Genomic DNA, 11,894 nt, shown 5'->3' on the forward strand with positions numbered 1-11,894 from the left:
TCCTTTTATTATTGTTGTTATTATCATAAGTATAATTGTTAGTAGTAATAAAGATAAAGCTTTCATTTATCTTTCTGAGTATATGTATTATAAAATTGTTTTATGAAACCAGAATTGTGTCTTTGCTTAAAACACAGAAAGTTGAGTGATAGGAACCTTCTGACAACATTATAGATAATGCATGTCCCTATAGTACACATAATCAAATGTAGCAACACTCAAGAAATACAAAGGGTAGACTCTCTGTAACAATTGAGCATCACCATAATTCAGGCAGGGGCTTTTAGAGGTCAGTTGGAACCATTTAATTGAGCATTATAGAACATGGAAATTACCATTACTCTCATATACACTGTGTCTTTATGAAGTTTTATTGTGATCTTTAAATCCTGCTGTGACAGAAATGTATGTTCAAACAGCCTTTGTTCCAAAGAGTCACAGTCTACCTAGAGTCAAATTACAGCCTTGTACTTTTAAGACTGCAGAGACTGTTAACCACGTCACTTCATTTCACTAGAGAGCAGGGAGAAACACTACTAAAGTGAACCAAAGCAAAGGTCTAATGAGACACTGACATTTAAGGAGGAAAGATTTGTTTCATAAGACCACGATCCATGCTCCATGGACCCTGTTCAGATAGATGTTTGCAGCCAAGTAAAATGTGAGGGTTAGATGCTTTGTCCTTGATACCATTGAATCGGCAGGAGAGAACGGCTGGCTGGCTAGTTTAAATTGTGCATGCTTCAGCAAATTTTCAGAGCCAATTACAAAATATATGATTCCCTTGTCATTATGCGTATATTCAAGACACGTTCATCACTAATTCACGGATCAACTAAAATAAAGAGAGTGAATGGCAATGAGTGCAAAAGACCTCTATCCCGTGGTGATAATACAGGACTTTGGGGAAATATTCTTCCAAAGATTACTTCCATCCAATTTTATACAGATATTCATGATCTTTCTTTAGTTTCAGTGTCTTTTATAATTTCTGCCTTTCCATTTGAACCAGAACATGCACCTCACATCTGTTTTCTCATGTTCATTCCTAGGAGACTCTATAATGCAAGTTCTAAATAAATCTGGAGCTGACCATCCTTTCAAATGCTAAACACCTTAATATCTCCTGCTCTCGAATTTTAAATTATATGCTTCAATATTTTTATGTTTTGACTAAACCTATGCAAAATTTATTTACTCTAAATTAAATATGGGAAATGCTCAATATCAAAGTTGGTTTCCACATAGCTGAATCTTCTGAGAAATAAAGCCATGAAATATAAGCTATGATTTTCATTTTCAGTGATGATTCATGTGCAGAATGCGAGAAGTTGCGGTGTTAGAGTTTTGATATCATAAGAGAAAAAACAAAAACATATACAAAGCTATAAGACACTACAGGCTGTCCAGACAAAATATGGTGTGTATCTGTGTGTGTTTGTGTATAATATATGGACCTTCGCCCACTTAAATTCCCACAAAAATCAAAAACCTCTGTTGGCTTTCTACTTACTAAAGTAAGTTTGGGCAGACTGTCAACATTTTTTTTATTTAGGCCTGTGACTCGTATACAAAAATGAAACATTCTGGAAGGCAACAAAACCATTTCTGGAATCCTATATGCTTTAAAACATCCATTTATTAATACAATAATGTATAAAAACAAGGAGTCTAAGTTATTATAAAAAACACCCCTCCTTTCTGTTGTGTAAACTTTGTGTGCATAATCCTAAATGTTCAAATACAAATTGAGTAATCTGTAAAACAAAAATATCCAGACATTTGACTGATCATTTACTGCCGTTATAAACATATGTTTGAAATCAAAGGTTATGTTAATACTTTTTTCTTTTAAGATGAAAGCCAAGGTGAATGGTGTGCTTTTACTGGTTTTTTTCTAAGTAAGAAAATAAATAATCTCAACACTAAATATAATCATTAATCCTGGAATAGCAGTACATTTTGTTATTGCGTCACTAGCAATTTATCAGATATACAAAAAAAAAAAAAAAAAATCAAATAACACAACTCTATTCACCTTAAAGTCAGAGGGCCTGTATGGAAAATAAGGCATTCACTCATCCAATTGGTTGTGGTAATGATGCATTATATTTAGATACTTATAAACCCATATCTCTCTCACCATCTATAGACATGTGTTAATAATATTTGCTCTCATCAGCAAAGTGATATAATGGCAAACAATGTGATTTATACAATAGTTGTGTTTTTTCATGAGAGGAGGGAAATATTTGTTAATGCCTAGGGGGAAAAAATGGCTTTTTAAGCTGATTGGCCTGGCTATGTTATTTTACACATATTTTGACAAATAATAATATACTGACGAACATTAACAAAGCATGCAACTAAATAACTTGCCAAAAGAGCAATAAATATATAAATATATTTACTTATCTGAAATCTGAGAAAAATAACTATGATTATTATGGCATAAAAATGAAAGAAATGCTATTGAAAATTAAAATAACTATGGTTATTATTTTTATGGCATAAAAATGAAAGCAATGTTATTGAAAATTACTGTAACTGGCAGATAATGATCATTATAATATAATATTTGCTCTCTACATTGAATAAAATAGGTTGAACCCATATTTCTTACTTACCTTTATAAATGAGCCAAATCGTAAATTGAAACTTCCAACATCTTTATAGTCACATAAATACATCAATATATATATTTGTATATATAATCTTTTCACACACACATATGATTATTAATAGTTTTCACAGCATATAGAAATACATATTTCACTGATGTCACTGTATTCTCCAGTAGCAGGAGAACGTGGTTTGATTCTAAGCTCAATATGAGAAACGGGGCTTATTATGTCAGTCATTCAGGAAGGCCTGATATTCGGTTTCCAGCCTCCTTTGTACAGCTGGTGATCTCCTGTCTGCTTATCATATACCCAAGCCCATTGAGTCGAAGTTTTTTCTCCTTTTTTCTGACTCATTACATGTTTGCAATACTGCTCTGGCTTTTCCACAACAAAACTATGGGATCGGCCAATCCCATATTTACCCATTTGTTATGCTGTTTGTGGTCAAATGAATAAACTTTACTGTAACTAAATATGTGATGACAGTTGAAAGAGTAACCACAGCATCTACTCAGATAAGCTAAAATGTAGGACTATTGCCATTTAAAAATAAAGCTTCCTGAAAATAAAACAATAAGATTGTATTTGAATAATTTATATTTGAATTTATCTATTTAGCAACTTGAAATTGTACAGAATCTAATGTGCAGATAGCTAATCTCAGACTCTCATATATATGTACATATGAGTATATATATACACACACATATATATGCATATATGAGTATATACTAGAGAGAGAGAGAAGGGAGAGAGATGGAGAGAGAGAAGGGGGAGGAAGGGAGGCAGAGAGAGAGAAGAAGAAGGAGAAGGAGAAGAAGGAGGAGGAGGAGGAGGAGGAGGAGCAGCAGCAGCAGCAGCAGCAGCAGTAATTTATTATGGGAATTGTCTCACTTGATTATGAAGGCTGTGAAGTCCCATCACGAGTGTATTGTTCTTGCATTGCTATAAAGGAATACCTGAGTCTGGGTAAAATAGATGATATAGATATAGATATAGATATAGAGATATAGATATATAGATGTTTAATTGGTTCACCATTCTGCAGGATGTACATAAAGCATAGTGCCAACACCTGCTTCTGGTGAGGGCCTCAGGAACCTTGTAATCATGAGGGAAGGCAAAGGGGAGCCAGCATGTCACATGTGGAGAGCCCAAGCAAAAGAAAAAGGGGGAGGTACCATGTTCTTTTAAACAACCAGATTTTGTGTGAACTACCAGCGCAAGAACTCACTCATCATCAAGGGGATGGGGATCTGCTCCATAATCCAAACACCTTCCACCAGGCCCCACTTCCAAAATTGGGGATCACATTTCAACATGAGATTTGGAGGGGACAGTCATCCAGATTATAGCAATAGGCCATCTGCAAGCAGAGGAAGCAGGAAAGCTGGTAGTGTGGATCAGTCTAAGCCTAAAGGCTTTAGAACCATGGAAACCAATGGTGTAGCTTTCATTCCAGGCCAAAGGCCCAAGATCCTGAAGGAACTGCTGGTATGAGCCCCTGAGTCCAAAGGCCAGAGAACCTGTGGTTCTGATGTCCAAGGGCAGAAGAAACTAGGCAATCTAACTCTGAAAGTGAGAGCAAGAATTTGCCCTTTCTCTGCCTTTTTTTTTTTTCCTATCTGAGAATCCAGCTGATTGGATGGTGCCTGCCCACACTGAGGGCCAGTGTTCCCCACTTTGAGCCTTGACTCAAATGCCAATTTCTTCTGGAAGCATCCTCAAAGACACACTTGAGGTAGTCCAATCATTTTAATTAAATGCAAAAGCTCCTGGGTTTCCCTTTCAGCAGAAAAGGGATGGGCTCGGTACCTACTGAAGAATTGAGAATAAATAATCCTTTCCCAGCTATCTGTGTATTCCATAATCCAGTCAAGATGACACCCAAAATTAACCATCAACCATCCTTTTGTTTCTTAATCTTTAAGGAAATCTTTCCTTATACTTAAGCCCCTCATACATTATATTTTTCTACTCTCTTTTTGTCATCCCACGTAAAAGGAGAAAATTAGAGTTATATATTTCTCTACGAGCTTCCTTAAAAATGATAATTGTATATTTTCTCTTTCTTTTCCTCTCCTCTTTCTTTCCAGTATCAATCAGTGTTCAACTAGAGGGGCAGAAGGAACAGGAGATATATACTAAGAGATGTATTGCAAGAAATGGGTGCATGTGATTGTGGGCTGTTTAAGGAAGTCTGAGCATATAAGGCAGGCCATCCAGAGGGTAGGCTGGAGCGTTGGGGCAGGAGCTGAAGCTGCTGTTCACAGGCAAAATCTTTTATTTTCAGGGAAACCTCAGCCCTGCTCTTAAGGTCTTTCAACTGATTCCATCAGGTCCACCCAGAAAATCTAGTATAGTTGCTCTTGTTTGAAGTAAGCTGATTACGAACTTTTATCACATCACAAAATATATTCACAGTATCACCTAGATTAGTGTTTCATTAAATAGCTGGGAACTGTAGACCCCTCCAGTCAACACATGAAAATGGGCACTACACTTTCCTTCCCTATACTTCCATTCTTTCTCTTCCCTTCGTAAAATACAGGGTAAGTATCCCTTATCCTAAATGTTTATTATCAAAGGTGATTCAGATTTCAGATTTCTTTTGAATTTTGGAATATTTCCTTATATATAATGAGATATCTTGGGTATGGGAACCAAGTCTAATAACAAAATGCATTTATTTCTATACACATTTTATATATATCCTGAAGTTAATTTTATGCAATATTTGAAATAATTTATACATCAAACAGTCTTGACTGAGTTTTGACTGTGACCCATCACATGAGATCAGGTATAAATTTTCCATTGATCCTCAAAAAGTTTCCCATGGAATAGTGCTTTTCAAGTAGCTCAGATTTTGAATTTTTGGATTAAGGATGTTCAAGCTATATTGGGTACAGAATGTTTTGGTTGGATTTGAATAAGATAGATATCTCCACAGTGAGGCAGGATTGGTAGCTACAGTAGTGTAATATGAGGTATCAGAGCCCCAGAGGGCATCCTTATAGGAGAATGACAGAAGTAGTGATTAACAGTGGGGTATCGGAGCCTGAGCAGAGTGATGAGGCATCTATGTAGGAAGTGGCTGTGGGAAGGGAGGCCTGCTTGGGATGAAAAGGACATCTATAAAGGACAGGCAGATAGAGCTGTGTTCTGGTATGAGATGTCCAGAATCCTCAGCGGAAAGAAGTTCTCAAAGAATGACAGGCAAATTCAAAAAGAATATAAAAGCCACTTTCTTTCTACAGGGCTCCCAGTGGGTAAATATAGGAAAATTGGGGTATTAAAATAAATAATAAAAGTAATGAATGATTACTTGTTGAATAAAAATTATATTTTTGCATAAATGAAGTTAATGGAGAAAAAGATTTGTAGTCTCAAACATCTCTATTCAAAATACTTATTATTTACAAAGAAAACCAGATTAATTTCACATAGGAGAAGTCTGGCAGATATTGCCTTAATTAAGTGATCAAAGGTAACATCACGAGTAATGAGACAAGTTGAAATCGTGAACCAGTTCAGAGAATGCAATAAGAGATGGCATCACTACTTTAATATTTTCACTAAAGATGAATAACCTGAATTTAATAATGAGGGTATATTAGACAAATGTAAACTGAAAGACATTTCACAAAATAGTTGTTCTACATCTCAAAGTATGAAAATGCTGAAAGTCAAGAAAAGACGGAGGAATTACTTCAGACTAAAGAAGCCTGAGAAGACAGAATACTCATTTTATTCTTTCAGTCACTTTGAACAGAATACAGGATGAATCCTTTTATTTTGCTTATATATCAAGGGAACTGGCCATCACTAAAATAAACGACTTGACTAAGATAACATAATACATATCAAATGTCTATGAAAAAAGATTTTTAGTTTGAGAGAATTCTGCCAATTACACCTCTATTCAGTTCTTTGAAAATGTAGGGAACCAGCAACTATTCTTAAGTATTATTTTTGTTATATCCCATGGAACAGTGTTTTTGGAACATTATTGGGCATACAAAACATTCAAGTAGCTTGTTAAAATCTCAGTGCCAATTCTGATTCTGTATATCAAAGGTGAAACCTGGTATTCTAAATTTGTAATAGCTTGCCAGATAACGTTGATGCATCTGGTTCACAACCCACACTTTGAGTCTCAAGGTTCTTGACTAATATAAGGCATGGGCCTGGTAGGATCATTCTGTACATGATTAAAATAATACTGTACACACTGGTACTAGACGCACATGCCTAAAATAATTTATTTAAATCTATCCCAAATGGAAATAAAGGTGTATTTTTATAGGTTTAATTCCTTGAGAAAATTATATGTTCATGCTACTTTTATGCTGGCTATATGCAGACACTCAAAGTTGCTGTGATAGCTGTGTGCATGCCTTTAAATGCCAGTAAAACCAATTAATCCTTTTAAATGGCTGATCGAAGTTCGCAATCCACTGTTCCTTTCTCAGCAAATTTAATCTTGTAATCTCCAATTGGTTGGATGCATTATGGTTCATATTTTTGTCTGCCTCTGAAACAGCATAAATGGACTTCTGCCAGAGACGGCTATTAGATTAAATGGACAATTAATGTGATTCCTTGTGCCAACTCCTGTGAAGTTTATCCAAAAGACTAAAGTGACACAGACAAAACATTTACTGTAAAATGGAAGTGACATGGAGGAAAAGTCCTGGATATTTGTTATCTGGAAAGAAACTGCACTACATTCAAGGAATATAGATTCTTCTAAAATCTTTGTGACTAAAAATTATAACCAGCTGGCACCATGAGTGCCTTCCAAGAGATGAAAGTGCTTTGATCTAAGATAATAAATCTTTGAATTTGAATAAGTGAGTACATTAAAATCTTATTTTTCAAGGGTATTGTTTCACATGCCATGTGTGCACCTGTTTTCCCAGAATCTTCCATAAGAAGGGAATTCCCCACTCTTTTATAACCTAGCTTTGCTAGATTATAAATGTCACTAGCTTTGCTAGTAGAAATGTCACTATTAATAGACTATCAAAGTAATTTCATCAAATTATTACCAAAGATTTATGAGACACACACATACACACACACACAAACACACACACACACACTTAAATGGGGACTTTTTAAAAAGTAACATTCAAAGTTTGCACCCTCCAATCAAAATGAAGACAAGTACAGTTGTCAAATACAATACACCTTAGTTATCCAGGGCTTTCACCAATCTACATAAAAATATTAGACAAATCATTTAGAAAAAAAATTTCATCGTAACCCTATTAATTTAGCCAAGAAGATTTTATTAAGACATAGTAATTATACAAATAAGAATCAAATAGTTTAAAAAAATATGTCTAGGAAAAAGAAAGAATACTGCAGTAACTTTATGCCATCATAAAAGAATAAGTGAAATTTGATTTTGCAAAGCACAACCAGAGGTAGAACAGATAAATGACATGTTTTCTATCACGGAAAATAATAGTTCATGTTTTCTCTATAATTGTTTCTCAACCTTTTAAGTTTAGCAATATTGTAGTTTTGCATTAATAAGTCCTATTTACTAGAAATAAATTTGTTTTTAAATAAATCAATACAGTATATGAAAAAGACCATGATATGGTTTGGGTATTTGTCACCTCCAAATCTTATCTTGAAAGTGGGACCTGGTGGGAGGTGTTTGGATCATGGAGGTGGATTTTTCATGAATGGCTCAATGGCCCTTCCCAAGGTAATGATTCCATGTGAGATTTGGTTGTTTAAAAGAGCCTGGCACTCCCTCCCTTTCTCTCTTCCTCCCTCTTTCTCCATGTGACACAACTGTTCCCCCTTTGTCTTCCATCATGATTGTAAGTTTCCTGAGGCCTTACCAGGAGCAGATGCGAATAACACGCTTCTTATATAGCCTGCAGAACTGTGAGCCCAAATAAACCTTCCACTGTGAGCCCAAATAAACCTTTTTAAAAAGAAGTTTCCCAGTCTCAGGCATTCCTTCATAGCAACACAAATAACATGGAAAATTGGTAATGAGGAGTGGGGTGTTGCTATAAAGATACCTAAACATGTGGAAGAAGCTTTGGAACTGTGTAACAAGAAGAGGTTGAAAGAGTCTGGAGGTCTCAGAAGAGGACAGAAAGACAATGGAATGATGGAAAGTTTTGAAATTCTTAAAGACTGGTTAAATGCTTGGGACAAAATTGCTGATAGAAATAATGGCCTAATTTTTCAGTTAACACTACATTTATATAGGCCTTCAAGTTTATTTTTCCATGCAATTTTAGTCAACTTTTGGTGCCAAAATTATGTTTGTGCTGTAGTAACCTTCCATTACTTGTATGTTCTGAAATGGTTAAAATAGTAAAGAAAGCATCCGTTTCTTGAAGTCTTGACTGAACTTGCCTAAAACTTGCATTAATCCAAAACTTTTAATGAAGATAGAGAACCATTTTTAATATGGTGTTGAATTACTTTCATAGTTATTGGCCAATTAATGGTCTATATTTCATTGGTCAATTTTCTTACATATATTTGTAATTTATATATAAATTATCACAACTTGTGATATATTTTCTTTCACCATTTGATCATATCCATGCCTTTTTCACTGAAAATGCCTTGCCTTGCTGAATTTTATATCAGGAATTGGAAAACATTTTTTCTAAAAGTCTAGACAGTAAATATTTTAGGCCTTATGAGCCAAAAAGCAAAATTAAACATATTGTGTGCAAGTACATATATAACCAAAAATATTTAACTATTTAAAAATATAAGAGCCAGTCTTTGCTGGTGAACCTTCAGAAGAAAGAAAGAAAGAAAGAGGGAATGGAAGGAAGGAAGAAAACAGATTGTGCCAGCAGGCTATCATTTGCCAACCTCTGTTTATGCCATTTATATTAGTTTAGTAAATTTTTAGTTTGGGCAAGCAAGTAAAATAGAGCCAAACAACAACAAAAAAAAAATTAGGGTTTTGATATTTATTGAGCAATTATAAAGGGCTCAGTCTTTATTAGAGGGGCTTGGATGTTTCAAGAAAAGCCTTTTTAGTTTATTTTTAATTTTTCAGACATACATATATATACATGTTTTCATAAATAATTTTAGTCTGTATCATTATTATTTGCTTCCTCCCTATTTTTCCTCATTCTTCAAAAGCCATAACACCATAATTTACACATTTTCATGTTTTCCTGTGGGTTCACATATTCCGGGCGCGGTGGCTCAAGCCTGTAATCCCTGCACTTTGGGAGGCCGAGACGGGCGGATCACAAGGTCAGGAGATAGAGACCAACCTGGCTAATACGGTGAAACCCGTCTTTACTAAAGAATACAAAAAAAAAAAAAAAAAAAAAAACTAGCCGGGCGACGAGGCGGGCGCGTGTAGTCCCAGCTACTTGGGAGGCAGAGGCAGGAGAATGGCGTAAACCTGGGAGGCGGAGCTTGCAGTGAGCTGAGATCCGGCCACCGCACTCCAGCCTGGGCGACAGAGCCAGACTCCCTCTCAAAACAAACAAACAAACAAACAAACAAACAAACAAACAAAAAAGAATATATACATTTGCATCTATAAAAAGTTTACTTACCATTGTTTGTGTTTTATAAAAATAAATTAGACACATATTTAGTTTTTAAAAATAAATATTTAAATGTTTAAAAATAAATACTTAAAAATATTTAAAATATAAATAATAAAAAATATTTAAAAATACAAAAATTATTTTTTCCTGCTTTTTATCTAAAAGAATTCTATAACACTTCATACAAATGTAATGGGAGAGTTCTAGTTCATCGTTTCTAATGATTCTGCAATTTTCTGTGGTGTGTTGCTTAACTCAGATATTCAGCGGCTAAGAAGTACTTGTTATGTTTCCATTTATATTTTGTTTTTTAAGGTTTTTGTTTTCTTTGACATGTAATGTGGCATAAGTTTATATTTATATATCAATCATTATTTATTCTTTGAGATATAGTCTGATGAGAATCAACACTTGAGGAAGATAGTTATTTATAATTTTATTAGATGTTCCTTGTTTACCTTCTAATACATTGAAGCAATTCACATTTCCAGAAGAAATATATGAGTATCCTTTTCTCTACATCCTGCTAGTAGGTATTAGGATACTTTTAAATTTTTGTCAGTGTATTTAGTACAAAATGCTATTTTAATATACTTTCATAATAGATTTGAAAAACATATTTGCAATAAAACATACAGAAAGGCAGTTAAAAGTAATGTAAGAAATTCTTGAAACTCAAAACAATAACTAAAACCCAATTTTGGAAAGTTAATTAACAGAAGAGAAAATACAAGTATCAATTATAAAAGAAAACACACAAACTAAAAAGGGAAAGTCAACAAACTTATGATGGGCATTATGCATTATGATCTTTTTTTGAATTCCCTCTTCTATTTCTATTGAGTTTTTAGAGCAGTACTACTGTTCTTTAAATTTTTCTTGACTAGTTTCATCAATTTTTCTTCCATATAAAAGTTAATATTCTAACTGGAGCTGTAGTAAATGTATATGCTCTTTATGAAAATGATGTATTTATCTATATGAGGTTATCCTGTCCAAGAAGATGGTATATGCTTATGATCATTCATATGTTGTCTTATTTATTTAATAGTAATTTATGGTTTATTTTTATAAAATTTCTGTATGATTCTCATTTCTAAAAGTTTTAAAATTGTGTTCATTCTTGTCAATAGAACGTTTGTACAAATATTTAATTTGTATCTAGCCCCCTTACAGATTTTTAAAAATTAATCCTAGCAGCATGCTACAAATTCCTCAGTGTTTTAGTCATGCAATAACATCATTGTCAAAAGTAAACATTATATGTTACATTCCTTCTTCAATTTTTATAATAGCTTTTACACTTTTGACTCATCACATTCACAGGGCAATATTAAATAATAATGGCAACAGCAGGTTAGCTCTTTACAGTTTTATTGATATAGATTCAGTGTTTCACCATTGTTTAATGAATGCCATGGAGTTTGAAAGGTAGTAATTATAAGACTGTAGTAGTTACTTCCATTTATATTTTACTTAAAGTATTATTTAAAATAGCAGCTAAATAATATAAAACTCATTTGCAGTATCTACTCATACAACCAAATTGTTTTCTTCTTCAATTGGTTATTATAATAAATGATGAAGACAGAGTCCTGATATTGAATCATGTTTCCTACAATAACCCCACATTTCCATAGTGTATTACTCTTATTAAGATGGGAATGAATTGTATTTTATGACACTTTATGCATTTTATGAC

Source organism: Piliocolobus tephrosceles, chromosome 13 (genome assembly GCF_002776525.5).
Source record: "Piliocolobus tephrosceles isolate RC106 chromosome 13, ASM277652v3, whole genome shotgun sequence".
NCBI classification, from domain to species: Eukaryota; Metazoa; Chordata; class Mammalia; order Primates; family Cercopithecidae; genus Piliocolobus; species Piliocolobus tephrosceles.